The following is a 27,227-nucleotide window of genomic DNA, read 5'->3' as shown; positions in this document are numbered from 1 at the left end:
GGTATCTAATCTATCTTCATTCCTCCTTATTCTCATCTTCTGTTTTTCTACTTTTTTAATTCTCATTTTGTTTAAAAAAAAAGAGAATTTTTTTCTTTGCAATCTCTAGCTACTTGTGATATAATGGTCATGGGTTACATACATAAATGTAATGGCAAATAATTAAATGAAATAGGAGACCCTCGATCAAAAATAGAAGCAAAACTACCAAATAAATAAAATCCTTTTCTTTTTCATGTCAGAATGAGAAAAATATGTTAGTTGATTAAAATTTTCTGTATTTTTTTCTTTTAAAATTTTACTTAACTGAACTGTATTTTGAGATACTTAATGTATGTAAAGTTCATAACTACCTCTTGTCTGGCCTTCCTTTCTTTGAGCAGCATTATCAACAGTGGCTTGAGTGTTCAGTGTAAGTGAAAGAACAGTGTAAAAACATAGTCACTGAATTGTTATGTTATCTTTAAACAGGAATGCAAGTCAAAGACATGGAGATCAAGTATTGGGTTTATAAAGGACACTCTTGTCATTCGGGAAGTTAGAGAGGATGACATTGGAAATTACACTTGTGAGGTAAAATATGGCATCTTTGTTGTGAGAAGAACTACGGAATTAACAGTTACAGGTAATCACAGGCTCTTATTACATCTTATATGTAGAAAAAAAAATGCTTAATTTTGTGATTAAACGAACCTAACCATTCTGTGATTCTGTGATTTGAGTTGTGTGTATTTGAATCATTCTACCTACATAAGCCACTCTTGTTCAAAACTTTGCTGAGTGTGTGAATGGCTGATACATCAGAGTTGTCCTGAACACAGTAGTATGTGCAACATGAGTAAATCTGAGTTTTGATCTACTGCAAAAGCTTCTGGATAGGTCATGTTTTTGAGTGGGAAATGTGGATAAGGAACAGGTAATTTCAGGAAGCACTACCTCTTAACCAAAAAATAAGATCTTTAATTTCATCATACTTTTCCTTGTGGTTAAATGCCTTAGCACATGAGAATCTCTGTAGCTGCAACCCAACTACAGCAGCTCTGATTGCCTTGGGGCATGAGGTCCCAGAATATCCCAGAAAGATCTGTGCAGCAAGGTAGTATGAATGTGGGTGTAGCGTTCAAATAGTAGCTTTTTTTCACTATTCTTTCCCAGATTTCTATGATTTATAATTCAAGAACTTCATGATCTCAATTGTCAATTAACTTATTTTCCATTAGTCCAGTTTTTGCTTGTTTGGTTTTTTTTAATTACTTATTCTCAGCTTTAAAATTCTTAGGAGGTATCAAGTTCCAGTGTAATTATGTAACGTAAATAAATTGTATCAACTCGCAAGCAGTGACTGAATGAGATGCATTTAATATTATCTCCATTTAAGACTACTTTACCAATATGTGAAATCCTTTGTAGCTGAAAACAGTGTATGTATCATAGTAGTAATGTGCAATACAAAATTATATGAAGATAGAAGCTATGGAATTATATGAAGAACATTAGCTTTTAAATTCCTCACTACACCGCAAACCTCAGTTTTTCAAACACAGAAAGAGTATATCGTATATGTAGAGTATATGTAGAGTATATGTATTTTTACGTAAGGTAGAGAATTAACCTCTAGAATTATGGGATGGTGTTGGAAGAAAGGAAATCATTGCGATCGATAAAGCATAGTGAAGTTCTATAGAATCTTCCCTGAAAAAAAGGGCAGAAAATGTCTATCTCTGGGAAACTGAATGTGAAATGAATTTGTGTGGTTCACAAAGATGCTTGCAGATATAAGCACTTGTTTGAAGTATCAAAAAAACAAACCAAACCAAAACAAAACAGGAAACAAATCTTAGAGAAGGATTTTCTGGGCTATTCTTGACTATTTAAATAGATAAAATTGTTTTGTGTGCTGACAATTAGTAACCACAGTTATGTTATGTAATAGTTTATTTGTATGGTAAAAAGTTTGCTTTTGTGGTGAAAAGTTTGCTTTCTGTTTTGATGTATCCCATTTACTCTACACTATCAGAAATTAAAGTGAATTATGGCTTGCAATTTTCTTCCATTAGATCAGTCTGGAAATCATATTGTTTATGTTGCTTTGAGAGAATTCTGGTGATCAATCATGTTTATTTAAGTTCAGTATCCAGGATCTCTTCATAATTTTTCCATTGTATGGAATTGATTTATTTGGTCAGTACAGACAAGCAATTACTGCTTAGTGATTAAGCTCATGGTAAACATCCATATCCATATAGAGTCCTCAAGAATTTGATTTACACCAGAATGAGGTTGTCAATTACCTTTTGCAATATATGATGTATAGACTAAAGGAGTACATATTTCTTCAGTCCTCAAGTTACCCTTCTGTCTCTGCAATTGGTGCTCCACTGCCCAGCAGTATTTCAAGCGGACTTAAGACTGAGAGAATGGAGAAAGAAAAAAGCATTGCAACTAGGTGTTGCTATCTGTAGTAATAGTTTCAAAAAAGTAGTTCAGCCCTTGTGGTATAGGTAGGAGTTCAGTGATTAACTAGATAGAGACAGAAAGAGAACTGGCTGATTTTGATGTGTTAAAAATAAGTGAATGCATAATGAGAGAATTATATAGTTTCCATCGTGCAAATCCTGGCAAATTTTAAGACAACCTCCACAGGAGTAAACTACTCAAATAGCGCTGTAGTTCTTCATACCATTTTTATAATATTATGGGATGAACTGTACAGTAGGTTTTCCTCTCTAGTACAGATTTAGTAGTTATGTTTTGATAAGAGCTAGCTTTATAGGAAGAGACTCAGGTCTTACATGCTTGCTTTATGCTTTGTCTCTGTGCTGAAATACAATTTGAATTGCACTGGAAATACATTGAGGAGTGTACAAAATAAATTGATTTTAAGATTTATTGAAGAAAGAAAAAAACCTGTTAATGGCAGCAATGTTGCACTAACGTTTATGAATATCACACGTTATCTTCAAATGTTGCATACCTGTTCCTTACCAAGAGTAAGTTACACTTATATTCCATTCTAAAATATGATTTCTTCTTATAATATACATCTTTCAGATTTTTTTTTGTTATTGTTGTTCTTTTTTTGTTTGTTTGTTTGTTTTAGGATAAATCCTCTTTCTCTGCTTTTCGTTCTTTTGAAAATCGGAATTTCAAATTGAAAATACATGATCATCTGTATGATTTAAGTTAGTTTTCTTATTATGCTATTATCTGACTTAGAAGATATCTGGTTTAAAAAATACAAACTATGCACTGATTATTCTAGCTAGTAGCTAAATTCAAAGAACCAGCATAATTGGTGTTTCTTGGATTATGGCTATATAATTACATACTTTAAAAAGTCCTACAATGCACTAAAATATTTGTTGATATCTATACCTGCAGACTGCTCAACATTACCAATTTTTTTCTTTTATAGTGGAATTTTAATTAAAGCATACCTGACATTCTTAATTACGGGACAGGATCACATTTTAACAGCATGATATCAGTATTAATTTAGTCACACCGAACAACATAGGTAAAAATAATTTCCAACAGTGATTAATTTTCATTAAATGCTGTGTCTAATAATATTGTTGTTTGCTTTTTTTTTTTTTTTTTTGGTTTACTTATACGGCTAAAACCTTCACAAGGACAAAGTTTTGGTAGATTTTCACTCAGGTCAAATGACGTCTGGTCTGTGTTTAAGAGTGTAGATGTCCTCACTGCAAGATCACACAGTGATACTCTTCTGGATGAATATGATAAAGCATACTGACCCCTTCAGCCTTATTCAATTCATCCATAACTTTTTGGTTATAAATATTTGAACTTTTCTTTTTTAACTGTTAGAAGTTAGAAGTTCTTATATCTTGTAGAAGGATTCAGAGCTAATCAGTAGGTTCCTGTTCAGAGATACCACTTACTGTCTTTGCTCATTGATTGTTCTTCTTCAACATATCTCCTTCTGGAATGAGCACAAATTTAGATTTAGAGGTTAGAGCATCTTCAAAATCTAATAACACTAAATTTAGTATGAGTTGATATGATCATGTTTTTATTATTTAAATTTAGCCTATTTGCTTTAAATATTTTGGTAACAACCTTGCAAATGCTAGTTAATTCTTTCCCATTGGCTACTTGTAACTTTCTTCTCTAGATTTTTAGACAAAGGAGTGCTATCTGTCTGCTTCACAGAATTTCTTAACATTTGGGATTCGTTGCACAAGCTTTGCTTCTTTTTGCTTTCTGACAGAATTATTCTTTGTTAGCATAGCATAGTAGAAAATCTTAAATGACAATAAATGTTTATTGCAAAATGCTTGCATTGATTGTTTCCAGTGCTGTTGCCTTTTCTCCTTCAAAACATTCAGATGCAGAAAAGTTTTGTAATAAGCCTTTGCTTCTTTATTTTTAGCTGGTACTAAGTGCAAAGAGTATTACTAAACTAACAGGGTTGTTTTCCAAGCATTTAGAGCTTGAGAACAGACTCTGCTGAGTTTCTGCAGTTAATGACAGGGAGAGCCATTTTGGATGAACTGAGCCCCTCTTTGCTAGAGCTGATCCTAATAATTATCAGAGCTGGTGTTCATTCCTTTTTTTCATCATAAATTTAATTCAACTCTAGAACATATTCAGGGTGAAATTCTATTTACCAGTATTATTCTGTGCAAAGACTATATAAAATATAAAGCAAAAAACAGATTCATTATGAAAGCATCGTGTTTGAAATACTGACCAAGCATTTTTATAATACATAAAATCCTGTTGGCTTCGTCGGGTGGGTTAGGTGTCGGGTTTTTTAATTAGAAGTGAGTGATCTTTTATAGTGGAATCATTTTTGTGTGGCTGAAAACAAGGTTCTAAATTAATCACTTGGGTGCATTTGAGTAATAGCAATCAGAATATTTGATTAAAACATTCTCCATAAACGTTCATTTAAGTTATTGATTGTAAATGGGTTTAGTGGGTATTTCAAAACCATCCTTAACTGACAACAGCAACAAGGGAAGCTATATGGGTAAAGCTAATTCATGCATAATACACCTTCTGTAGCATTTTTCATTATAGCTATATTTTTCAACTTTTTATAAAAATAAAAAATTCCTTCAGGATATGGCTAGTATTGCTAACTCTCCTTATACAAGTACACTTTAATGTGTATTTCCCTTACTATAACCCTGGACTTCTTCTCTGCCTGGTAGGGTATCTTCAGAAGAAGAGAAAAAATCAACCTCTTGTGGCTTTTTTATTTTTGATGATAGAGAAATAGGTCAGTCGCTATAAAATTCTAATATACAGTAGAAATCTTTGTCTTTAGGACATTAAAGTAAGATTCAGTCTTAAGGTGCTCATTTTAACCATCCTTGTTCCTGTTCATCATGATCCTACGTCTACGTGATAGTGTTAATGAATGGAAAACATACCTAAGCTTCGTAATATTTGCTTAGACAGTTGCTACGATACTATTTAATTGATGCTGCAGTCATGACTTCTGTTCTGTTACTCTCATGTACACCCTATTGAAAATGTCAGTGAAAGCTGAGAGGAGTTTTTAGCATGCATTCATTGATAAATTCTTATTTGATGATGAAAACAAATCATTAAAATTAGCTACTATTTAACAAGTATAGTGTGTTCCTGTGTAGAAAGATGCCATTTCTGCTTATTTCTGCTCACTATGTCATTATTAGAAACCTGGTGACTTTTTAATAATTTATATTGAATTACTTTGTTTCAGATGTTTGGATTTTTTGTGGCTTTGTTTGTAAGGTTTAAAACTAATATACAAAAAAAAAAAAATCTCAAAAAACCCTATTTTTAAATTAGTTGAGAATAATTCGGAGAAATGCCATTTCTTGGTGTGAGGTAAGTTTGTTTGAGTCAGTTTCCCCTTCATCATCAGTCATATCAGAATATTGAAGTACAAACATTTGAAGTAGATGTTTGTTACCATGGTGTTGCTTCCTGTTGTTTCAGTTTGGTATGATGCAGTTGTTAGATGAACTTCATTCTACAAAGAAAACGAAACTATAGAAGAAAAAAAAATGCAACAAAACATTAAATGTTGGCGAGTCCTAAAGACATAAAAGTCCTATAAACCCTTAGCTCATTAAGATTTTAGAAAAATTAAATAAATCCATTCTTAAGACACCCAAGATACTTGTTAAATAACCTTTAAAATGGTAGTTAAATTACATTCAGTGTTAATGCTTCACATTATTGCTATGGAATCAGAAGATTTCATTTTACTTTTACATTACCCTCGAGTATGTTAAATCCAACAATATTGTCCTAACCTAGCATTTATCATTTCCATAGCATTTCGTTGAAAGCTTTAGATAATTTATGTGTACAGTGGAGTCTTCTAGCATGATATTTTAATAAATTATAATACAATGAGTAGAAATATGATAACGTAAGGAACTGGAGTTGCCTCCATCCTTAAAAACAGTTTGTATTTGTCCTTAAAAAAACATCTGTACACAATTACATTAAATGAATATTCGGCTTTAAAATGGAGGATGACATTAAAATAGTATATTAAATTTATAGTATAATTAACTGGCTCTTTTTGGCATATGAGATTTTGTTTAAGTTCATTCTTTACACGTTTCAGAGTTTTAATATACTGACTCTAAAATACAGTTCAGCATTTTGTATCCAACTCAAACTATTGCTTTGATTTACTCAGTGGTAAACTGGCTGATCCTGTTTTTATTGGAATCAGTATGGCTAATACACCTATTGGCTTACTAGAAAGTGAAGGTCTAAAATAAACTTAAAGCAGTCAGAAGAATAAAATTATATCATAGGGAACTGTATCTGAATTCTTTACGAATGAGTGATATATGAAAAGGAATGGAAATGAATAAATCAAAATAATTTTTGATATAATTTAACTTACAATGCTTCACTTATCTGTGTGAGAGCTTAATGTAGGAAAACAATTTCCCCAACATATATTTTCTGTGGGTAGTTGATAAAACATGGTAATTGTTTGAATATGAGAAACTGGAACCAGAAAGGACATTTTTTCATTTATTTAAGTTTTTCTTTTCACTTTGGAGTATTGTATTCACATCCAGAACTGCATTAATTTAAAAATATGAACTATAAGTTCATAGAAACAAGTCTGAAGAGTGATATAAATCAGTGGATTTACTACATTTTTTTTTTTTAAATATATATATAAAGTGGATAGACGAAAAAGTAGAATGCCCGTGAGTTTTCTCTCTTTCTAAATCATTCTCTCTCTCTTCACTGCATCCTTCGCATGTTAAAAAAGATGCAAATTCTCCAGACACGCAGAGGACAAGAATCATTCCCCTTCCTAAATAACTCCTTTATGGATTCAACAGTCCCATAGCATAATTTTATTCAAGTAGTGAGAGGTTTATTTATGGTGAGTGCATATCTGTTGAGTTTTTTTCTCCAGGTAAAATTCCTCTCACCTAGCGTTCATATTTATGGCTATGTATGAGCTGATGGCTCTTTACAGCACTTGTAAGGCATGACTTGTCTCCTCCTAATGTCAATGTGTAAAATATCAGTTGAGTTATAGAAATTCCTGCTTTTGTCTTGTGACTATCAAAGGAGCTTTGGGTGACAAACGCAAATGCAGAATTATAATACAGATGTGAATCCTACTTTACAATTTTAGAGTTGTTATATTCATAAACTTTGGAAAACACAAGCTGGCTTTACATTGTATTTTGTTATAATCAAACAATTCTGAAATTAATGATAGCTTTTTGAAGAAGACAATAACAAATCTCTAGTACAAGTTTTATCTGTTTTTAGACTGAGGTGTACAGCTGAAAAGGAGCTTTTGGTTATACAAGACTCTCTTCAGACCTCAGGGGCTTAATGTACCAGCTGGTCTAATAAAATATATTGCTTCTACCTTGTTTTGTCTAAGCCACCGTGTCTACAACAGCATTATTATTACTGTTTTTCAAGGTATTTAGGTTTTCTTAGAATGGAATCACAGCATGAATTTCTTCAAGCATTGTGCAAAATTTATATACTCTTTTTTATTTAAATATCACTGATTCAATTTGTTTTGGCACATAGAATATACTGTGCTTCATAGGTAACATGGAGTATACCCTTTTCCATTCTGTTTTTTATTTTAAAGCAATGCTTGTTTTCACAAAACTACTGAAAACTTAAATATTTTACTATTCCGAACAGAACTCAAATTAAACATCATGTAATTTGAATCCTCCCTGAAAACCAAGTTTTTCATTTGGGAGCAGCAGTAAACAGAATAAATGTTTTATTAATAAGTAGGCGAGATACACTGTTTCAGTGTAGAGAATGCTACATTTATTTTAAACTACTATGTTTGTTCACTGCTTAACTGCATCTTCTAACAGCACATTATTTATTTATAAATTTATTACATCTACTGGCATTAGTGCCTGTGTGTATGAATCCTAGGTGTATGTATCCAGGGAGGTGGTTGAGTCACCCTCATCCCTGCATGTGTTTAAAATCCGTTTGGATGTTTTGTTCAGGGACATGCTTTAGCAGAGGGTTATTAGTTAGGGTAGTATGGTTAGGTCATGGTAAGACTCAGTGACCTTTAAGGTCTTTTCCAACCTGAGTGATTCTGTGAAAAAATTGAAGAGGGAAAAGACTCTTATTTTGTCATTGCACACTTCTGCCAGAAGCCTCTAGCTTCTGGACTATTCCAGACACCACATGACAGGTACTCACCTCCTGCTTCCTGTGCAGCCCTGTGCTCCATGCTGTAACCCAAGCACCAGCTGTCCTGGAGCATCCCATACAGAACATTTCCTAACACCTCCCTTCCCCGACCTTTCACAACTAGAGATTTAAATGTCCCAAACAGGCTTCTCTCACTTTGCCAAGTGAGCTCTTTGAAAGCACAGGCTGGCTCTGGGAGTATCTTTTGTGATGCTCTCAATGGGTGGTGGCAGTGGGAAGCTCCCAAGCAGCCTCACTGCCTCCTCTCAACCACCAATGGGGGCTGCACCAACTGCTGCTTCTGCGGGGCCAAAGGGAGCCCTTGCCCACCAGGGGCATTATCTCCATAAGGTAACGAAGCCTTGCTGAAATTCTGTTTTGATTTTTCAGATTTCTTTTTTTCCTTCAAAACAATTCCATTAGGCTTTCAGAATTTTTGAGCTGATATTCAGAATTCAAAAAGTCACTCACGTATAACTTTGTGAAGGGCAGATAATGCATTGAGATAAGATAATTTAAATAGATGTAGGCTTATTCATAGAGTGGTCTGGGTTAAGGACCACAATGATTATCTAGTTTCAACCCCCCTGCTATGTGCAAGGTCACCAACCACTACATCAGGCTGCCCAGAGCCACATCAGCCTGGCCTTGAATGCCTCCAGGAATGGGGCATCCACATCCTCCTTGGGCAACCTGTTCCAGTGTGTCACCACCCTCTCAACAAAAAAACTTCCTCCTGATATCTAACCTAAACCTCTCTTGCCTCAGTTTAAAACCATCCCCCGTTATCCTATTGGCATTCTTCTGTGTTGTTTACATGTAGTTTATTTATTTTTATTTATTTATTTTTAAGAGCCAACAATATTTAGACTTTACTTTTTGGTAATGATAGTTTCTTAGGATGAATGGAATGGTAGAAGCAGAATTCAGGAAAGAACAGACACTTCCAAAATATGGATAATGTCAGTTTTATCAGAAATTATGTGATCATAACAGTAATAGCATTTAGCTTTCCCAAATGTTTGCACAAGTAAGAAACCATACTCTTGAAAGAAAAGTCTCATGCAGCTACTATTCTGACAAAAACAGGCTCGAGAGATTGAAGGAGAAAAACATTTGGAAGAGCTTTTCTGACTTATGAAGTCAAGGACATTTCACAAAATGTTTCTGTATTCTCTGTACTGCCTAACTCTACTAATATATTATAAATGCTAGTTGGCAGATTATATCTCATGTCTTCAAAAGCTTAATTCTGTACTGTTCTGCTCTAGATGCCTTCTTGTGCGTGTGCCTCATGAGTACCCTCATGATCTGTCAGAGCCGATATGAAATGCACGTAAAGCTGTGGGAATGATGATTTACAGACTCTGCTCAGGAAGACAAACAGATACCAGGGGTTGAACAGGAAGAATGAACTACTGTAAATTTCTTACTTTATGCTGCAGTTAATGCAAGAAAATATGTTTTTACATACAAATTGAGGGTACTGCTATTACTTCATGCTTCCATAACAGACATAATAATTTCTTTTAAATATCATTTTGGCTTTGGTACTTCTTTTTTTCTTCTCTATTTTCCTTACTTGTCTTTTTAAAACTGTAGCTGTGGAAAAAGTTACTCAATTCAGCAAAAATAAACAAATCAAAGTGATATAAATGATACTTTAAAGCCTTCTAGACCTAATTAAAAGACTTTCATGACTTGAAAATATTTTATGAATACAGAGTTCTTTAAAAAAAAAAAAAAAAACAATGCCAACTGACCCAGTTTCCTTATTAAACAGAGCACTTCATGGTATCAAAGGACAGAAAACTTACATTAACTTGATTAAAAAGACTATCCAGAATCTACAACAGTGATTAATCTAGTCTTGGGATTTTAAGAGGATTTAGTGAGCAGAAAGAAGACATTTTTCATAAGTAAATGGTTATAGATGTGCAGAAGTCGCTCATAGTCCTTCTCTTTTATGTTATAGAAGTATAAATTGAAGGAGTGGGGTAATGCAGTCACTGCTCAAGAATTAAAATGCAGTGGGTTCAATTCCTTTTGTAATTCTTGTTATGACAGTTGATAACGTCTAGTTAAATTAACTTAAATACTGATAAACTCTAAGAATATGATGTATAATCAACCAATATACAGAGTGGTTAGGCTAGTACATGCAGATCATATAACTGGAAGGATTATCACAACAGAAAAGAATAATCAAAAATAAATAAAAATGCTCACTCATAACCTAGGCTCAAGGAAAACTCCAAAGGAAGCAATCTCCATGAAGAGGTCCTTCTGCAATGGCAGTCAGCCCTTAAATAGAGTCTAGGAAGGGTGCAGCCAGGCTCCCCCCTTCTGGTCACACAGCTGAATTATTTTCACCTGTGCTCCCCCTGTGACAGTGCTTGCCTCAGGTGATCAATCAGTGGTTCAGGCATGATTCAGTAGTTCCCATACATATGGATTGTTTATTCATTGTGCAAAAGGGTGTTTATTTTGTCAGACACTGTTCAGCATTTTTTACAGGATAGGATAGAAAAAAATGTATTTACAATTTCTGACATTAAAACAAAAGATAGCACGCTATTGGAATAAGTATGCCATAGAATCAGTATATCAAAGTGTGTTTATGTTCTTACTGTCTGTATTTTATCTTCGTCCATATAGGGCTTCAGAAAGAAAAATTAAAAAATAATCATTCAGTCATTCACACTGCACTCATGAGCTGTTATGTTAAAATATTTGACAGGAATTGATACGTGTGTTCATCTAAGCTACTAGGCACTTGATTATTTTTTTACATATTCAAGTATAAAGCATAATCATGTGACTTTTTAAGTCAGTTTTACATGCCAGGTTTTCATGCCTATAGTAATGCACAAACTCTTTTCCCTAAATAAGATGCTAGTTTTGCTGCGGGCAAAGAAAAGCTGTGAATTTAAAATGACACTGGGTGAACAATGTATTTCTTTCAGACAAACATCTTTATTTCTACCATTTATTTCTGAGCTACCAACAGTAGCTTAGAAAGATGTTAATGGTACATAATTGAGTCATAGAATCACAGAATGGTTTGGGTTGGAAGGGAGCTCAAAACCCACACTGCCCCAACATCTGCCATGGGCAGGGCTGCCCCCCACCAGCTCAGGCTGCCCAGGGCCCAACCTGGAGTGCCTCCAGGGATGGGGCACTACAGCTTCTCTGGGCAGCTGTACCAGGGCCTCACTCCACTCTAAATGAAAAGTTTCCTCCTAATAATTAGATCTCCCGTTGTTTAGTTTAAAACCATTCACCCTTATCCTATCATTATCAGATCATGATTGTTTATATATATATCTTTTCCTATAAAGAAGTAGATTCTGAACCAATTTTCACTTGATGGTATTGATACCAAAGACTGTGGCGGTCAGAAGGCAGGAACACATATATGCAAATATAAATGTATCTGCTACCATGAATGTTTACTATAATAGCAGTTCTAAAATCGACTCTAGCAGTCCATGGTGCAATGGAGTTCTTCAGAAATGAAATAATGATTGACATTCAATTAAAGAAAGCTGTATAAGTGAAATGAAATGCTACAATTATCAGAGATATGCATTCATGCATTCAGATGATGAAAAATGTACCCTACCTAAATCTCACTGAAATGATGCTTCCATTTTTGCTTACTGCCCAAAGTTTGTATGTTAAATAATATTGTGATCTAAGTATGTAAGTAATATCAGAGCTGTGATTATTCTTATAGAGATAAAAGTCATGTTCAGTGTAGCTCTATTAAACAAAGAGCTTGTCATAGACTGTAATCCCTTCATCTTCCCACTCCCACACAGAAAAATAAAGTCCAGCAGTTTAGCAAGGCAAAATGAGAAGCATTTTTTATTTTCATTAGTAGAGGTAAGGTAATATTTTTGCAACTACGGATAACATTTTTTTTAAATAATCTTGACTGGCCTTTGAACTTGATTGCATGTATCTGGTACTTCTGCAAGGTATTGTTATAGAGCTTAGACAGCAAGGTTCAGAACATGTAAATGTGACAATGAAGCAACTCAACAATTAGACAAGCAGTAGAATTTTTATAATCTTTTTTCATATTTCATCTTTAAGAAAGTTAATACATTATAAATCAGGCTTTATAACATTGCTTGTTAATGTATTGCTTGCCTTCAAGGAAATTTATTTTTCTCTGTGAAAGCAGGAAAAATTAACTAAAATTATTTAGATTGTTTTTGTCTAATTCATGAGCCAATTCTTCATTGTCAGTGGAATATGAACAAAGCAAATGAAGAAAATATTACAATAATAAAGAACTTAAATTGTGTGAAAGTGATGTATCCTATGTTAGAGATAGCATATACTGAGCGAATGAGGCTTACAAAATCTTGGCAATACGTCTAGTGATTAATTATTAGAATCTATTTCACTAAAGATCCCGCTACTTTGTCAGTAAGTAGAATATTGTCTTGAGCAACAGAAATTACGAATTTCAAATATAAATAAGAAAGACTGGTCATCCCTTCAGGATGTTGTTAAGAGTTGGTTTACTAACTAGTAGCTGCTATCAGCTTCTGAAATGTGTGGCTGTAAAATACAGCTGAGATGAAGCAATTTCTTGCATTGACATAGGGGAATCCTGCAACTATTTTCTTTCGTTCTGAGTGCTTGATAGGCTTCAATCTAGACAAAATTTTAATATGTGTATCTGAATTAAGCATTCAAAAGTTACTTTTCCTGAGCTGCGGACAAACTAACAAAAAATGCTTAGCAAAGAGCCCATTTAATTTCAAATGAAGTAATTCATCCTGAATAGTTAAGGGTCACCATACTGTGAACTAAAGTACCTTATGTATCTTCAACACTGAGAAGCAGAGGAGTTTTCTCCACCCCTCATTGGCTATATTAAAATGACTAATGTACATTTGGGACCCTTTGTAATATTGAGGCTGTTATCTCAGCCACTAAAGCTATTCAACTCTCATCTTCTTTGCTGAGATTACCAGTGAGGTGCCAATTAGTGCTGGCTGCAGTGGCTTTTTTTTTTTTTTTTTTGTGTGTGTGTGTGTGATATAGAGTTTCAGAATGAGACAAGTTGCTTAATTTATAAACAAAAAAAAAGTGTTTTTTTGTCACTGTCCTGTATCTGTTGCAGATAACTAGGAAATGAAAAGTGCTTTCTTTTGCTCATGAAAGGTTTCATCCTTTTTGTAACTTTTGAGTGTTTGAATTCATTAGCAGTGAAAAGAAAGAAAAAAAGAAAAAAAGGCTCCAAACCATAAACTGACCAGTCTAACCTATAAAGCTCCTACCTATTGCTACTGTTGTAATGCAGTATATGTTTAGAATATGTTTGATTTGTTGGTGAAAGACTCACAGACACTTACATAGATAGGGACATACACAGATGCAAGGAAGTAAGAAAAAATAACATGGTTTGTAGAATCATTGAAACATTAAGGTTTTTCAAATAAGCATTTACAAAAAAATGTTCCACTGAAACTTCAAGGAAGCTTATTAAAGTAGTACTGATAGTGGCCAGTAGACGGGAGGGAAAGGAAATGACTCTTTGTGTATAATATTACTTGTACACGCAAAAAAAAAATGGCATTTGTACAGACAAAATAGTACAAAGTAGGATGGTACTGAGGATTACTTGACAGGTGTTTCTTAATACTATTTCACAGCAGCTGAGAAGTAATGGTTCTTTTCTTAGTAAGCAATGAAAGTCAGTGGGGTATTTCATCTACAAAAATGAATTGAAAGTATTGTCTTTCAGAAAAGCATATATTAGTAGCACATTTTATAAAGGAAAAATCAATTTTAGATAGTAGGACAATGGTCTGGCAAACAGAACCTCACTAGTCTGACTAATGGGTGGCTGCTTCCATGTAAACATTGAAATTAATTACTACATTATAGAATATTTAAAACCACAGGATCTCTCACAGGGCACTAGTTGTGATTTTAAATAAGGTTTAGCTATAAGAGAGAAAAAAAAAACAAAAACAGTGTTTATGTAGTCTATGCTGATACACTACAGCAGTCAAGTTTTGTTTCATGTTTTCAGTCCTGTATCATAAAAGCTAGCCAGTTAGTAGTCCTTCACAGCTTTTCTGGCCACTCATGATTTTATGATAGCTCCCTCTCATAACTACTAGTCTCAGATTATCTACGTATTCTTCATCAGAGCATTACTTCTCAAGTTGAAGAGAATGACAAGATTGTATGTTTGTAAAAAATGATTCAGGTATAAAAATTTTAAGCAATTATTTTTGTAATAAGGTCAAATGTAATTTGAGATTTTATATTTCTTCCATAGCCTGTGACTTCTTTGCTTTTCTAGATGTTTATGTTGCCTTCATCCTTATTATCATTTCTTTTGTTTACTTTTAACTTTAGTAATTATGTTTCTGATGTGTTTCTTAATTTAAAGTTTTGTGTAGATGAAAATAATTCATCCAGAAAATTTAAAACTGTTTTAAAAACTTTTTTCTCCTTATCCTGAAAGATTCCTCTATCTTATTTAGGATAAAATAAAATAGGAATATACATAGTATATAAGACTATAAATGCCTACTCTCTCTAGGCAAATATCTTGACAGGTCAATTTTACTGCTCAAAGACTAAGGCTCTTGAAGGCATGTCAGTTTAAAGCTGGTATTTATGATTAGTACAAGCAATTCAGAGGAAATTTAGTATACTTTAATAAGGTTTATCAGTGACTTTATATTCTAATGTACATTGCTGAAAATGAAGAACAAAGTGTTCATTTCTCTCTTACCTCAGTTTGGGGACACTGTATTCAATTTACATGGATGCAGTTAGTGAAATTATATATAAGCAGAAATCATCAGTCATTTTCAGATGACTAAAACTCATACAGTTAAAGAGCAAACTCGTGGCTAAAATTTAGGTGTTCTCAAGCTTTGACATTTTGACATATTTTGACATTTACCTTCTTTGTACCTTCGTTTTCCTTTACAAAAAGGACACAATTACTTTTCTTCATCTTGTCAAGTAGTATATCTTTTTAGATTGTCCTTTTAAAAAAAAAAAAAAGTGTTTTTGAGATCTCTATTGCATTCTGCAATATAAATACTAAATGACAATGTTCCCTATCACATACACTGGATTTAAGACTTTCTTGAAAAGCATCAGTATCTCACCTAATACCTACTTCTTTCCTTCCCTCCTTGCTTCCTTGTTGCCAACCCAGAAATAGGACAGCCAAGTAAACAGGAAGTTTCTCAAAGGAAATTATTCAGATTAATGAATGTCCAAATCTGCAAAATAATCTGAGTTATTGATGCTGTTCTTGGGAGAGGATTTCAAAGTAATCAGTGTCAAATGAGAAAAAAAATGGAAGAGCAGGAGTAGTTTTGGAGTTGAACAGCATTTTCTGGTATGAAATAAAAGAAAACAGGACTTGAGAGACATTTTTTATTCTGCTCAATGCACAATATATTTCACTTTAAGTTCCAATACTACAAATTCCATGCTCTCATTAATTAATCAAATGGAATTATGAAATTAAAATTTAAGTTGAAGTTCAATGAGTTATGAAGTATTTCCATTATGTTAGTACTATTTAAACACATATTAAATATTTTCTCTAGTAATTGATTTATAATTATGATAATGGTTTACATACTTGCTAATTTATTATGACAAATGTAAAATACCAGGCGACTGAAAATATCATTAAATTTGCAGTACCAAATACTTTGTATGTGATTTCTATTGGACAGTGAGTCCAATAGAGTTTGCACCAGGAATACTATATGCATCCAGTGTAATACTTGCTTAATAACATGATTTATAGTGGCATTTTTAGATGGAAGTTGTGACCATTTTTGAAGCTATTTTAGAACTGTCTGAAGAAAAAGGTGGTCTTGTTTAAACAGAGCAACATAATTCCATTTCTGTTCTTACAGAGGGCATGCAGTCTCCAGTAAGCATCTGTAATTGTTATGATGACTCAATAAATACTAGCAACAGCTCCCACATAGTCATGAACACAGCAGAGCTGAAATCTACCCAGAGCACTCTGCTATATTTTTTTACTGAGTCTATGGCATCCTGAAACATTTTATGTATTCTTAAGTCATCCTTCTTGAATTTGCCATGTAGAATACTTTTTAATCAAGTAATTTTATACAATTGTTACAGATGTATTTTGCAGCAAAATTCCTGATGCTTAAGAATAATGCCTAGAGAAAGAGTTTACAAACTCATCATCTATGCCTCCCTGCCCTTTATTATTATTTTTTATTTATTTATTGTCCTGCTTTTATTTTCATCTTTCCTACTTAATCTCCTCACAGTGAGGCTGTTCAATCTGCAGCATTTCTCTGTTAGGCTGATGACTGGAAATGTCTGAAATCCTTCATTGGAACTGTCTTTTCTTGCACTTTGTCATACTGATAATGATGTTAGGAAGGACATGCTATGGACGCTGTTACTATAGTTCTACAACACTTCATCTTACCAGAAATACATTACCATATATTCACATGGGGCAGCACATAGCCTAGTCCCTCTGTATTTTCCCAAAGAAAACCCTGTCTCCTGGAATGGAAAGAAAGGCTTCCCATATTTTGTTTAATTAAATATTTACTTCCTTATGGACACTGTACAGTTCTTATTGTATTTACCTTTGCCAGTGGTTTTTGAATAAACATGATGAACAGGAGATATAATTGATATATGATTCTATGTACATTGTTCTTACATACTTCAGAACACGTCATTATTTCTACTTTATAAAAATCATTTCTATCCCTTTACTTTTATCATTACTCCCCAAATCTATTTGTTTTTTAGAAACACTGAAACATCTGAGATTAAAGGCAAAACAAATATTGGGACTTAGTACAGAAAATTATGCAGGTACTTTTTTGATTTTATGTTTTTCCTGGTAAATGCAATATCTTAACACATGAATAAACCCTCAGGTATCATCTAGTGAATATATTTTGTGGTGACAATCCTATTCATTGTTCATTAAAAATATTGTTCTATTGCAGGAAAAAAAAGGAAGAAAATTCATAAAACTGTCACAGTATTATATCTTGAGACCAAATAACATAGAAGTCCTTTCCTTTATAAAGACATTTTACATGGAAAAACAGAAGTTTGAATAACTTATTATATATATGTAATGATATATATAAAATCATCAGTACCAACAGTATTTTTTCATTAAAGAGTAAAACAAAGTTAAAATATATTAAAAATTGAAATGTACAAAACTGTTATATACAGAATTTTTTTTACGCTGTAGCAAAATATTCTGATGTTTTTATTGATATTGCAAAGGAATTTCATTATTATAGGCCTATTGCTGCTGTTTCCAGGCTGTAACATTGAGTTGCAGCCAGTTCTCAATTGACTCTACAGGATCAACCTTGTTTCTTATTTTTAGAAAATAAAACCAGTGTTAGGCTTGCTAATACAAGGGTTGCATAAAGTTACTGCAGTGCATCAAAGGAAGCACCTCCTGCAGCACCTGTTATACAGAGAGAGGCTTTAGAGAGCTAGAACTGCTCAACTGGGAGGAGAGAAAGCTTAAGGGGATTATGTCCCTGTGTATAATTGCCTGATGGTGGAAGACCATTAGAGGTAAACTTTTCCCAGTGGTGCCCACTGACAGGAGAAGAGGCAATGGACATAAGCTGAAACACAGGAAATCCCGTGTATATCTCTGATCATTTATACAAGTATATGTTTTTTGTTTTTTGTTTTTTGTTTGGGGGGGTTTATTATTATTATTATGGAGATATTCATACACTTGAACGTATTGCTGGAGCCTCCATCCTTGGAGATATGAGAAAAAACCCTGGACATGGCTCTGAGCAACCAGACCTCCCTAGCTTGGACCAGAAAACCTGCAGATGTGCATTCCTATCTCGGTTGTTCTGTGAATCTTTGAACATCTTTTAGTGAAAGAAAAAAGAGACAAAATGAATAGCTGTCGGTAAGGAGTGCCAGTCCAAGAATCCTGCTATGTTGTGCTTCTTTCTTACATGTTTTTTGTAAAAATTGATTTAAAGAATTTTTGCTGCATCTGGTGAAGTGAAAGTATGCATAAATGGAGGTGGAAAAGTACGTGACTTTAAATTATATCTCAACGTATCTTTGCTTGTTTAGTTCACAACTACTCTACAGTCATTAGGTAGTCATACAAAGGTCAAATAAGACCTGATTTTCTTAACAAACAATAAATGACTTACAGCTGCATTCTAAAAATATCAGATTAAAATTGTATCCAAATATAACAACGCATTGAACTTTGGTGACGTTTTTCCAGTAGGAAAAAGAGAAAGTTATGTGAGAGACAGCGTTTTGTATCTGGGCTGAAATTATCCATCAGCTGGAATGTTTAGTAGCTGAAGCACATTTTAATTGTGACAGCTATCATTTAGCCAGACAATGCACAAAAAGGAAGTACAGGGCTGACAAAAAATGAGAAAGAGATGAGGTTTTATCAAGGCCCGATGGAAGCTTTTGTACTGCAGCATCTCTGTGATGGGCTTTATTGGCCAGGCTTTTATGGGTTTATCACTGAACTTCATTGGCCAGGCTTTTACAGGTCTATCATTGAGCTCCTGAGTAAATAACTACTGAGATGAAGGCCAGCATTCAGAATAGCCACACTGAGCATTTGCTCTTTGCAGTCAGCTTTCAGACTGACTGTGCTGCTAGGCGGCTCCTCTGCTCTGGACGGATTCCAGTATGCGTAATTGCAATCTGCTGAATGTAATTATCCCCTGTGCTTTCAATTTGCTGTAATATTCACTTCTGGCTTTGTGCAATTCTATGAACTGTTATTAATTATTTCATTTTATTCCAGAAAATGCTATGTTTCAGTAGAGAAGAAAATGATTTTTTACCCTCTTCTTCCCTTTCCCTCTTCTATCTCTCTGGATGTACATTTGTGCACACTTATTAAAACAATTGGCTACATTTTTTAAAAAAACTATTGCTAAATAAAAACTGAAATATATATTTATGATACATAGTTTAATCCTTTTCAGATTCATTGCTGTTCTGCGCATTTCAAAGAAATTTAGAGTGGCAAATAGAGTAGTTGATACCTCTCCTCTCCAGCAATGTTTCAAGTACATTCCATGGTTTGAGAGGCATACCTTAACTGCGGAACAGTTACAGCAGCAAAATTTTTCAATTTTGAGTTGATGAAACTGATATTTTAATGAATATAGCCTTAACAGTACTGCAGGTACCTAGGACATCTCTGTACCAAAACAGGTGTCAGACAAAATGCATTTTCCATTCAAGATAAGATTAAATCATAATAGTAGATAATAGAACATATAAATCAACCACTGGGATGAATGTGGAGAAGGTTAGAGGGGAAAAGTACTCTGTATCTTCAAGCCAGTTGGAACTGCATACTTCTAATGAAGATTAGCTGCGAAAAAATTGAAAATGTAGTTTGAGCCTGAAATTTGCCTGGGTGCTTCCTCCCGTGTTTCAGCTTGAGTTTCTCCATTAGAGTCCTTAAACAAAGAATACTGACTTCACTGGAAAAAACAGCAGTACTTATTAAAATCCGTAGTGACATTTTATTTTTTTGTAATTTGTCAGAAATAATTGGTTCTGATTGATACTGTAAACCTCACTTAGTTTTCTTTGCTTACCATCTTTCAGATCCCCAAAGTTACTGAGAAGCCTAACTTCACCAACAATCTGTAATTACTGAGACACTTGCTTAAATTGAGTTGAGTATTAGAAGCCTATTTCATTTCAGGATGAAATAACTGGTTATTTAAGAAATAAACTTCTAAGCTGTTATTTTGTTTTAAAAGAAAAACAGCTGAGGACACCAGGAATCTTTGGTGTTTCATCCAGACATTTGCACTTCTTCTGTAAACGCCTTTAATCTGAACAAAAATGTGAAAATACATGCATTGATTTTAAGATCAATTCTTAAGAATTAAGATTAAAGTTAAACTTTTTAACATTGCTTTATTTCAGCAAGATTTATAAATGTTCTCCACTTTCACGTGAAGCGTAAGTATGCAAGAGGGCTTTATCCATTTATGGCTCTAAAAAGAAAATGCCTGAAACAGATTTTGTGCTATCAATCAGACTGAAGGGATTACTTGATTCGAAGGAAGATGCTCTTTGTAAGGTCCTAGTCATGTCAGTGAGAAAAAATTGTTATACCTGGTCTTCAAATGTGATAAAAATATACGAGAGCTGTTCTGAAAGTAATGCCTCCTATTTGATTATGCTGGCTCAAGAAGTCAGAGGTGGATGGTGGTGCTTTTTGTATCCATTTTAATTTCCATGGAAATAAATAGGACTCATTACTTTCAGAATGACCTACATGTATATGCTAGTATGCAGTGTTAGTTAACACTATACTGCTCAAGTGAAGAAAATACTAACAAATGTTTAATTTGAACACAAAAGACAATTACTCTCATTCTCTTTTCTACTTCTCAGTACTCACATGCTACTCTCTTGTGATGGTCTTCTCCCCCTTGCTTCTCCTTAAGCCTGGCCTTTATGACCAAGGCCTTGCTTAGAACTGATTACACTGTTCTGCTGAATACTAACATTATGACTCAATCACTTACATCTCATAAATAGTAAGCAGTCCGAGAGCCCCTTGAGCTCTAATTCTCATAACAAGGCTGCATGTAATCTTCCCAGTTCCTTCTAAATATTGTGAAACTTGAGTGACTGTAGTCATGGGGTGGATTATGGTAGAGTCATTATTAGAAGTGACTTATTGCAATATTCACCTCTTAAAAGAAGAAAAGCACTGGAGAAACCTTCAGTGGAATCCGGTGAATATGCAAGAAGTCGATTCCTTGACCCCCAAGCAACATCAGTCTTGCAAACCTTAGACTGTTAGCTGCACCAGGGCAGTTTGATCTGCTGACTGTAGATACAGCTCAGAGGGTAGTGTGAGATATAAAACTCCATGGCCAAAATCTGTGATAAGGTAGATTGCAGTGATGGAAACTTGGTGATACTGTGGAACTGTTAAACTGCAGGGAAGTCACCCTGAGTCATCAGCTTTTCAATTTTCTGTCATACAAATTGCAGCAAAGATAGATATGATTACAGTCACTCAAGCTCCACCTTGTAGTAATAAAATAATATAAAAATGGCTTAAAGAGTTAAGGAATCTGAGAGAAGATTCCATCACAGACAAATCAGGAGAACACTACTGACTTTCAGGACCAGTCAACGAGCTGAGCCTCTCTTATCCCCTCATAGGGAAACCTATTATGTAAGATTCACACACTCAGTTATACTGAGCATTTCTCCCAGAAACTTAGAAATCAACAGAATTATTCTATAGTTTAATGCATTTGCAGTTAGTCTCATATTCTTCATATTATTGATACTCATATGTGCTCTGTAGACTGTGTATTTATCAACAGCTATTCAAAAGAATTTGTAATGTATTTATTTCTCCAATAAAGATCGCTTCTATAAGCTAGTCCTGAGAGTTCTCATTGTGCACAGCCAAACTCCTTGAGGGAGTGGTTGTATGAGTCCATTTGAACATGGCTAGGTGCTGTCAACTATGGGTTAATCCATAATCCTAGGAGATTGCATTGGGCGTGGCCAGTTTCCCTAAGATTAGCAATACAAGTCCATTCTAATGTGACTGGTCCTATAGAGCCAAAGTGGGTATTTACTCTTTCACATAATATCTCCTTAAATATTTTATTGTTATGTACCATTTCACTATAAGGCATTTAAAAAAAAAAAAAAAGCCAACAAAACAACAACACCCTTCTTGTGGCATGTAATGCAAATAATAGCATCCTATATTGCACAGGTATAGAGTATAACACTAACAAGCTAATGACCTTTATGCATGTTGCTGATGACATTTGGTGTCAGATTGTTTTCACTTGCTGTGGTTAATGGGTAATTCGGATAGATCACAGAGGAAATGTCATGCTTTGAATGTAGTTTGGAGGTTTGCTGTCTGATTGGGTCTCTCTGTCACTTTATCAAATTTCTGAGTACATGACTTCTTATGACAAGTATTCAGAAAGCTCATTAACACTCAAATACTGTTGATACATATTTTAGAAACTCCCATTCTACCGCTCAGCATCTGTGTATGAATTAGCATATGGAGATATGGGTAATTGTTTTAGTGAAAATTTCACCTCTTGAACCACATTTCTCTGAGTTCATTGTGAATATAATTAAGGCTGCCATAGTCCTCTCCCTGTGAACCTGCAGATAAGGCTCAGAAAAAAATATATTTCTTCTGCTTTAATCCTCCTGCTTAAAGATAACAGGGAGGCAGTGATGAATTTAATACCACTAATGTTTTCTGGACTAGGCTCCTCTATATAATGAAATATCATATAATGTCTTTTTTTTTTTTTAAAGAAACACTTGGGTTTTTTTACATAAAGATGGAGTATATCTTTTAAACAAACACATTATACTGGACCCAGAATCATGAATAAACATATCCCACTTTCTTCAGTTCCACTCAGGCAGGAAATCTGACATGAACTACATTTGACCTTTCATTAATAATGATATTAAGGAATGTGTATTCTCTTGCTGTAGCCTCTTTGTTGCTGTTTTGTGAAACCATGGTTAAATGCTTAAACCAGGGTTTAAACAATGGTTAAATTATTTTCTTTATTTGAGCAGTTATAGAAAGATTTTAACCTTGAAATGAATTCACAGGTATATTCCATACATATGTGAGACTTAATTTCATGAAAAATCTCCCAAGAATTGGAAAAGTGTAACAAGTTCTAATTTTAGCACCACTTACTTAATGGACATTAATGTTTTTGAGCTTTGGCTGAACTCTGCGAATGCTCATCACTTTGTCATGTAGAAGTACTTTATTTAAGAAAGATTTTTTTTTTCAAATTGTCATCTCTACCTCCTTACTCTAATGATAGAAGTGACGCTGACATAAATGGAAATTCAAATATAAGAACATTTCAGAGACTTTCCAAGCTGCAAGATGTCCTGCAAGACAAATATTCTGCTATCTATTTTATTGGCAGCATTATTAAACTTATATGAAACACTCCTAATACTGAAGGAAGTGACTCCAGAAAAAGAAGCGTTGTCTGTGCAGTGAGTCTATAAGTTTTATTTTACAGTTGGTTTTGATGCACTAGAAGAGTGCTGGGTGTTTATAAAGCACAGGCAAAGCAGAAAATACTTATAGGGACACTGAATGATTTTCAGAGCTTTGGTGAAGCTACAGTGATGATGTTCTTGGAAAGCTGTCTGAGGAGGTTACAAGGAATTATGATTTTATGAAAGACAGTTTACTGGTTTATCAGTGAAATGCATGCTAAATGCAGAGGTGTACACAAATATTGGAACTATTCTCACCAATATTGTATCAGAAGATTACAATGAAACATTTGGATCATCTTAGGTTAGGATTTCACTCACATACCCCAACAAGGAAACACTTGCTTTTCTACAGTTTTGTAAATTGTAAGAGTAACAGTTAATTACCAAGGCAGTTTATGAGAGCAAATGAAAAGAGTGAATTACACAAAAAATACTGGAAGGCATCACAATTTATCTGGCTATGTTATTCAGATATCTGTCATTCTTATTTGCTGTACATACAAGTCTTCCTGAAGGGAACTTATTTTCCTGTTTGTTGTAAATATGAGCTACCTGATCTAAGATCTCTGGTCAGCTGGTACTATCAATTTTTCACATAAAGCAGGCTAAGTCATTTGAGTACTGAATGCTCTTTGGAGGCTGAAAAGGTCAATTTCTAGCAATTTTAGCCAATTAAGGGAATTGGATGCAGGAATATAATAACCAGGTTTTCAGAGCAGTTGCTCAACTAAAATATGCTAATTCAATGTAATCTCAGCAAGATAACGATTACCTCATCTAACCCCATCAAAGAAAAAAAATAGGCAAGACTGTGGGAGGTCAAGCACTAAATTTGATGAAGGGAGAAGACTCTACAAAGTCTCTACAAGAAGAGAATATGATGAACTGTGATGATGGAAGGAAGGTAAAAGCGTGGAGTTCTGAATCAGGATCACATAATCATGGGTGTTGGAAGGGACCTCAAGATATCGAGTCCAACCCTGCTGCTAAAGAAGGTTCCCTACAGTAAGTCACATAGGTAGGCTTCCGGACAGATCTTGAATATTTCCATAGAAGGAGAGTCCGCAACCTCTTTGGGCTCTGTCACTCTTACTGCAAAGAAGTTCTTTCTTGTGTTTGTAGAGAACTTCCTGTGTTCAAGTTTTAGGCCATTACTCTGTGTCTTATTGCTACACACCACCAAGAAGAGTCTGGCCCCATCTATTTTCCTTCCACCTCCCTTTTGATATTTATAAACATTTAACAAATCCCCCCTCAGTCTTCTTTTTCCCAGGCTGAACAAACCCAGGTTACTCAGTCTTTCCTCATGTGGGAGATGCTCCAGGCTTTTCATCATCTTTGTGGCCCTCTGCTTCTTCCTTCTGAGAGGTTCCTATCTTTTTAGAACTGAGCAGCCCTGAACTGATTCAGCTTGCTGAAATCATTATTTGCACAGATAAATTCCTACACTATATGATAACCGAGGAGTCGGGAATGTATAGTTCATTATTTCTGAAAAACTGTTCCTGTAAAACTTGTTTATATATCTACATAAAGATATATGACGAGGCCACAATAATAAAAAAAAAAATAATTCCCAAAGCCAAATTGATGTCTTAGAGAACTCAAAGTGGGATATATAGTCTGTGACCTTCAGGTCATGAGTTTAAATTCACTCAGGATAGTTGCATCTGCAGATCAATATTATCTAGTAGCTCACTAAGGTAGGAAACTTGTACTACAGTGGTTTTGGTTGATAAATAGAGGTCTTCAGTTTCCATCACATTTATTCCACACTTTTCATCCTCTCTGAAGTTACTGCATCCATGTGAGAACCAAAGTCTTTTTTAATTGTCCACTTTGTCATGCAATCTGTCTTCCTTACCCTCAAGTTCCAGACATCTCTGAATAATGTGTGACTTTATTTTCTACCCTTCAAACTGACTTATGTGCCCCTATAGTTCTTTTGGTTGATTAAGGGCCAACATATTCAATATCCAAATGGAGAGCACAGTTCCTTTGCAATTAATGAGTTTCAGCTCCCATACTTACTTTGGAGAAGCAAAGCAGAAATACTGAATTAATATAGCCATTATGCTTACTCAGTAGCTATATTAAAAAATATAGTTAATAAAAAATAAAAAAAATCAAAACAAAGACTGTCAATGAAAAATAATGCTGAAAGAAGGAATAATGCTGAAAGAAGGAATAAGTAGCACCAAAGATTTTTTTCTTTACCTCATAATTTTTGAAGTTACTTCGATTTTGAATCTGAAGAACTCGATCATTTTCTAAATTTTCTGGTTTGTGGTTAAAAAAAAGAAAAAAAGAAAAAAAAAGGACAGATGAAAGACTACATCATGAAAATTTAAAACTTATGTTTTGGGTTTTCTTTTTGTTTTGTTTTCGTTTTTTAATTATTATTTGTTTTTTAACTCCTAAAAGAAAAAAGCCATCAAAATAATTAAGGAAAATATTCTCTTCTGGCACTCTCTTTGTCATCTGAAAGAAGAATATATTTCCTATAGGGTAGAGTAACATGATGTATTATTGCTCAATATTTGTAATTACTGATGGAAATGAAGTCCTAAGAAATTATGTCAAAGAAAAACACAGAAGTTCATGTATTTTATCAAAGGTGAATATTATAATTTAGTAATGGGATTGTATAATATCTTCTATGTATGTTTTTTACTGTTATAAGGTGCATATAATTAGAAGGGAGACTTAATAAGTATGTGAATTAATCTCATCTACATCGTTCTTTTACTACTCATGAGTGATTTTTTGCCTCTAACAATGTATGTTTGAAATTAAGATTTTTTGTATTTCATTTTGAAATCTGAATGTGAAAGTCTTTTTCTTTGGAATATCATAAGAGACTTTTAACAAATAGCTATTAGTACATTGTAACTGTTTATAAATATTGATAAACGAGCTCTAGTACAAAAATGTGAAAACCTATTATGCATCTTTCTTTGCTTAAAGAACATATATAAAGGGTCATAAATATTGTGGAGAGCATTTCATCATATCTCATTAGTCTATCTATGTTAATCCATCCAGACAGAGAAAAATACAGTTATATAAGTGAAGTACTTACAAATAAAACCTTTTCATTATTGTTTGTATATTGTTTGTATTGTTAGAGTTGGCAAATGGTTTTGAAAACTGACGTTACGAAGATTGCCAATTATGTCTATATGTGAATCCACAAGCTCATGTAAGAAGGTATAACTGTCCATTTTCTTTCTTTCTGGTCTCCTGGTACTTAAAAAAATTGCACAGGAGGCTTTTAATGAGCAATTCAAATACTCTTTTATGTTCTTTCCAACCCTAGTTTTTCAGGAGTTGATTTCTGATAGGGGTTGGGGAAAGGGGTTGAATATTAAGTATAAAACCTGAAGTGAGTATTCTGTTCAGAAGCCAAATTGAGGACTGGAAGT

At 33.9% G+C, this 27,227-nt stretch overlaps 1 long non-coding RNA gene across 3 annotated transcripts; it reads right to left on the bottom strand.

Annotated features, from left to right (window-relative positions):
- Positions 1-379: 379 nt before the first annotated feature.
- LOC109370701 lies at positions 380-23,840 on the bottom strand. 3 transcript variants are annotated; one of them, XR_002121050.2, is made up of 6 exons: positions 21,164-23,840; positions 15,863-15,968; positions 15,641-15,725; positions 5,933-6,009; positions 3,906-3,946; positions 380-2,409 (listed from the first exon to the last, which is right to left on the bottom strand). It is a non-coding gene; the product is annotated as an uncharacterized LOC109370701 (long non-coding RNA). The 3 variants fall into 3 exon arrangements; XR_002121048.2 differs by having other exon boundaries at positions 15,852-15,968; positions 21,164-23,838; XR_002121049.2 differs by lacking the exon at positions 15,863-15,968 and having other exon boundaries at positions 21,164-23,836.
- Between the last annotated feature and the right edge of the window lie 3,387 nt (positions 23,841-27,227).

The sequence above is a fragment of the Meleagris gallopavo genome, chromosome 1 (assembly GCF_000146605.3).
Source record: "Meleagris gallopavo isolate NT-WF06-2002-E0010 breed Aviagen turkey brand Nicholas breeding stock chromosome 1, Turkey_5.1, whole genome shotgun sequence".
Lineage (NCBI taxonomy): Eukaryota > Metazoa > Chordata > Aves > Galliformes > Phasianidae > Meleagris > Meleagris gallopavo.
Note: the sequence above shows the minus strand (reverse complement) of the source record. Positions and strands in the feature narration are given on the sequence as shown.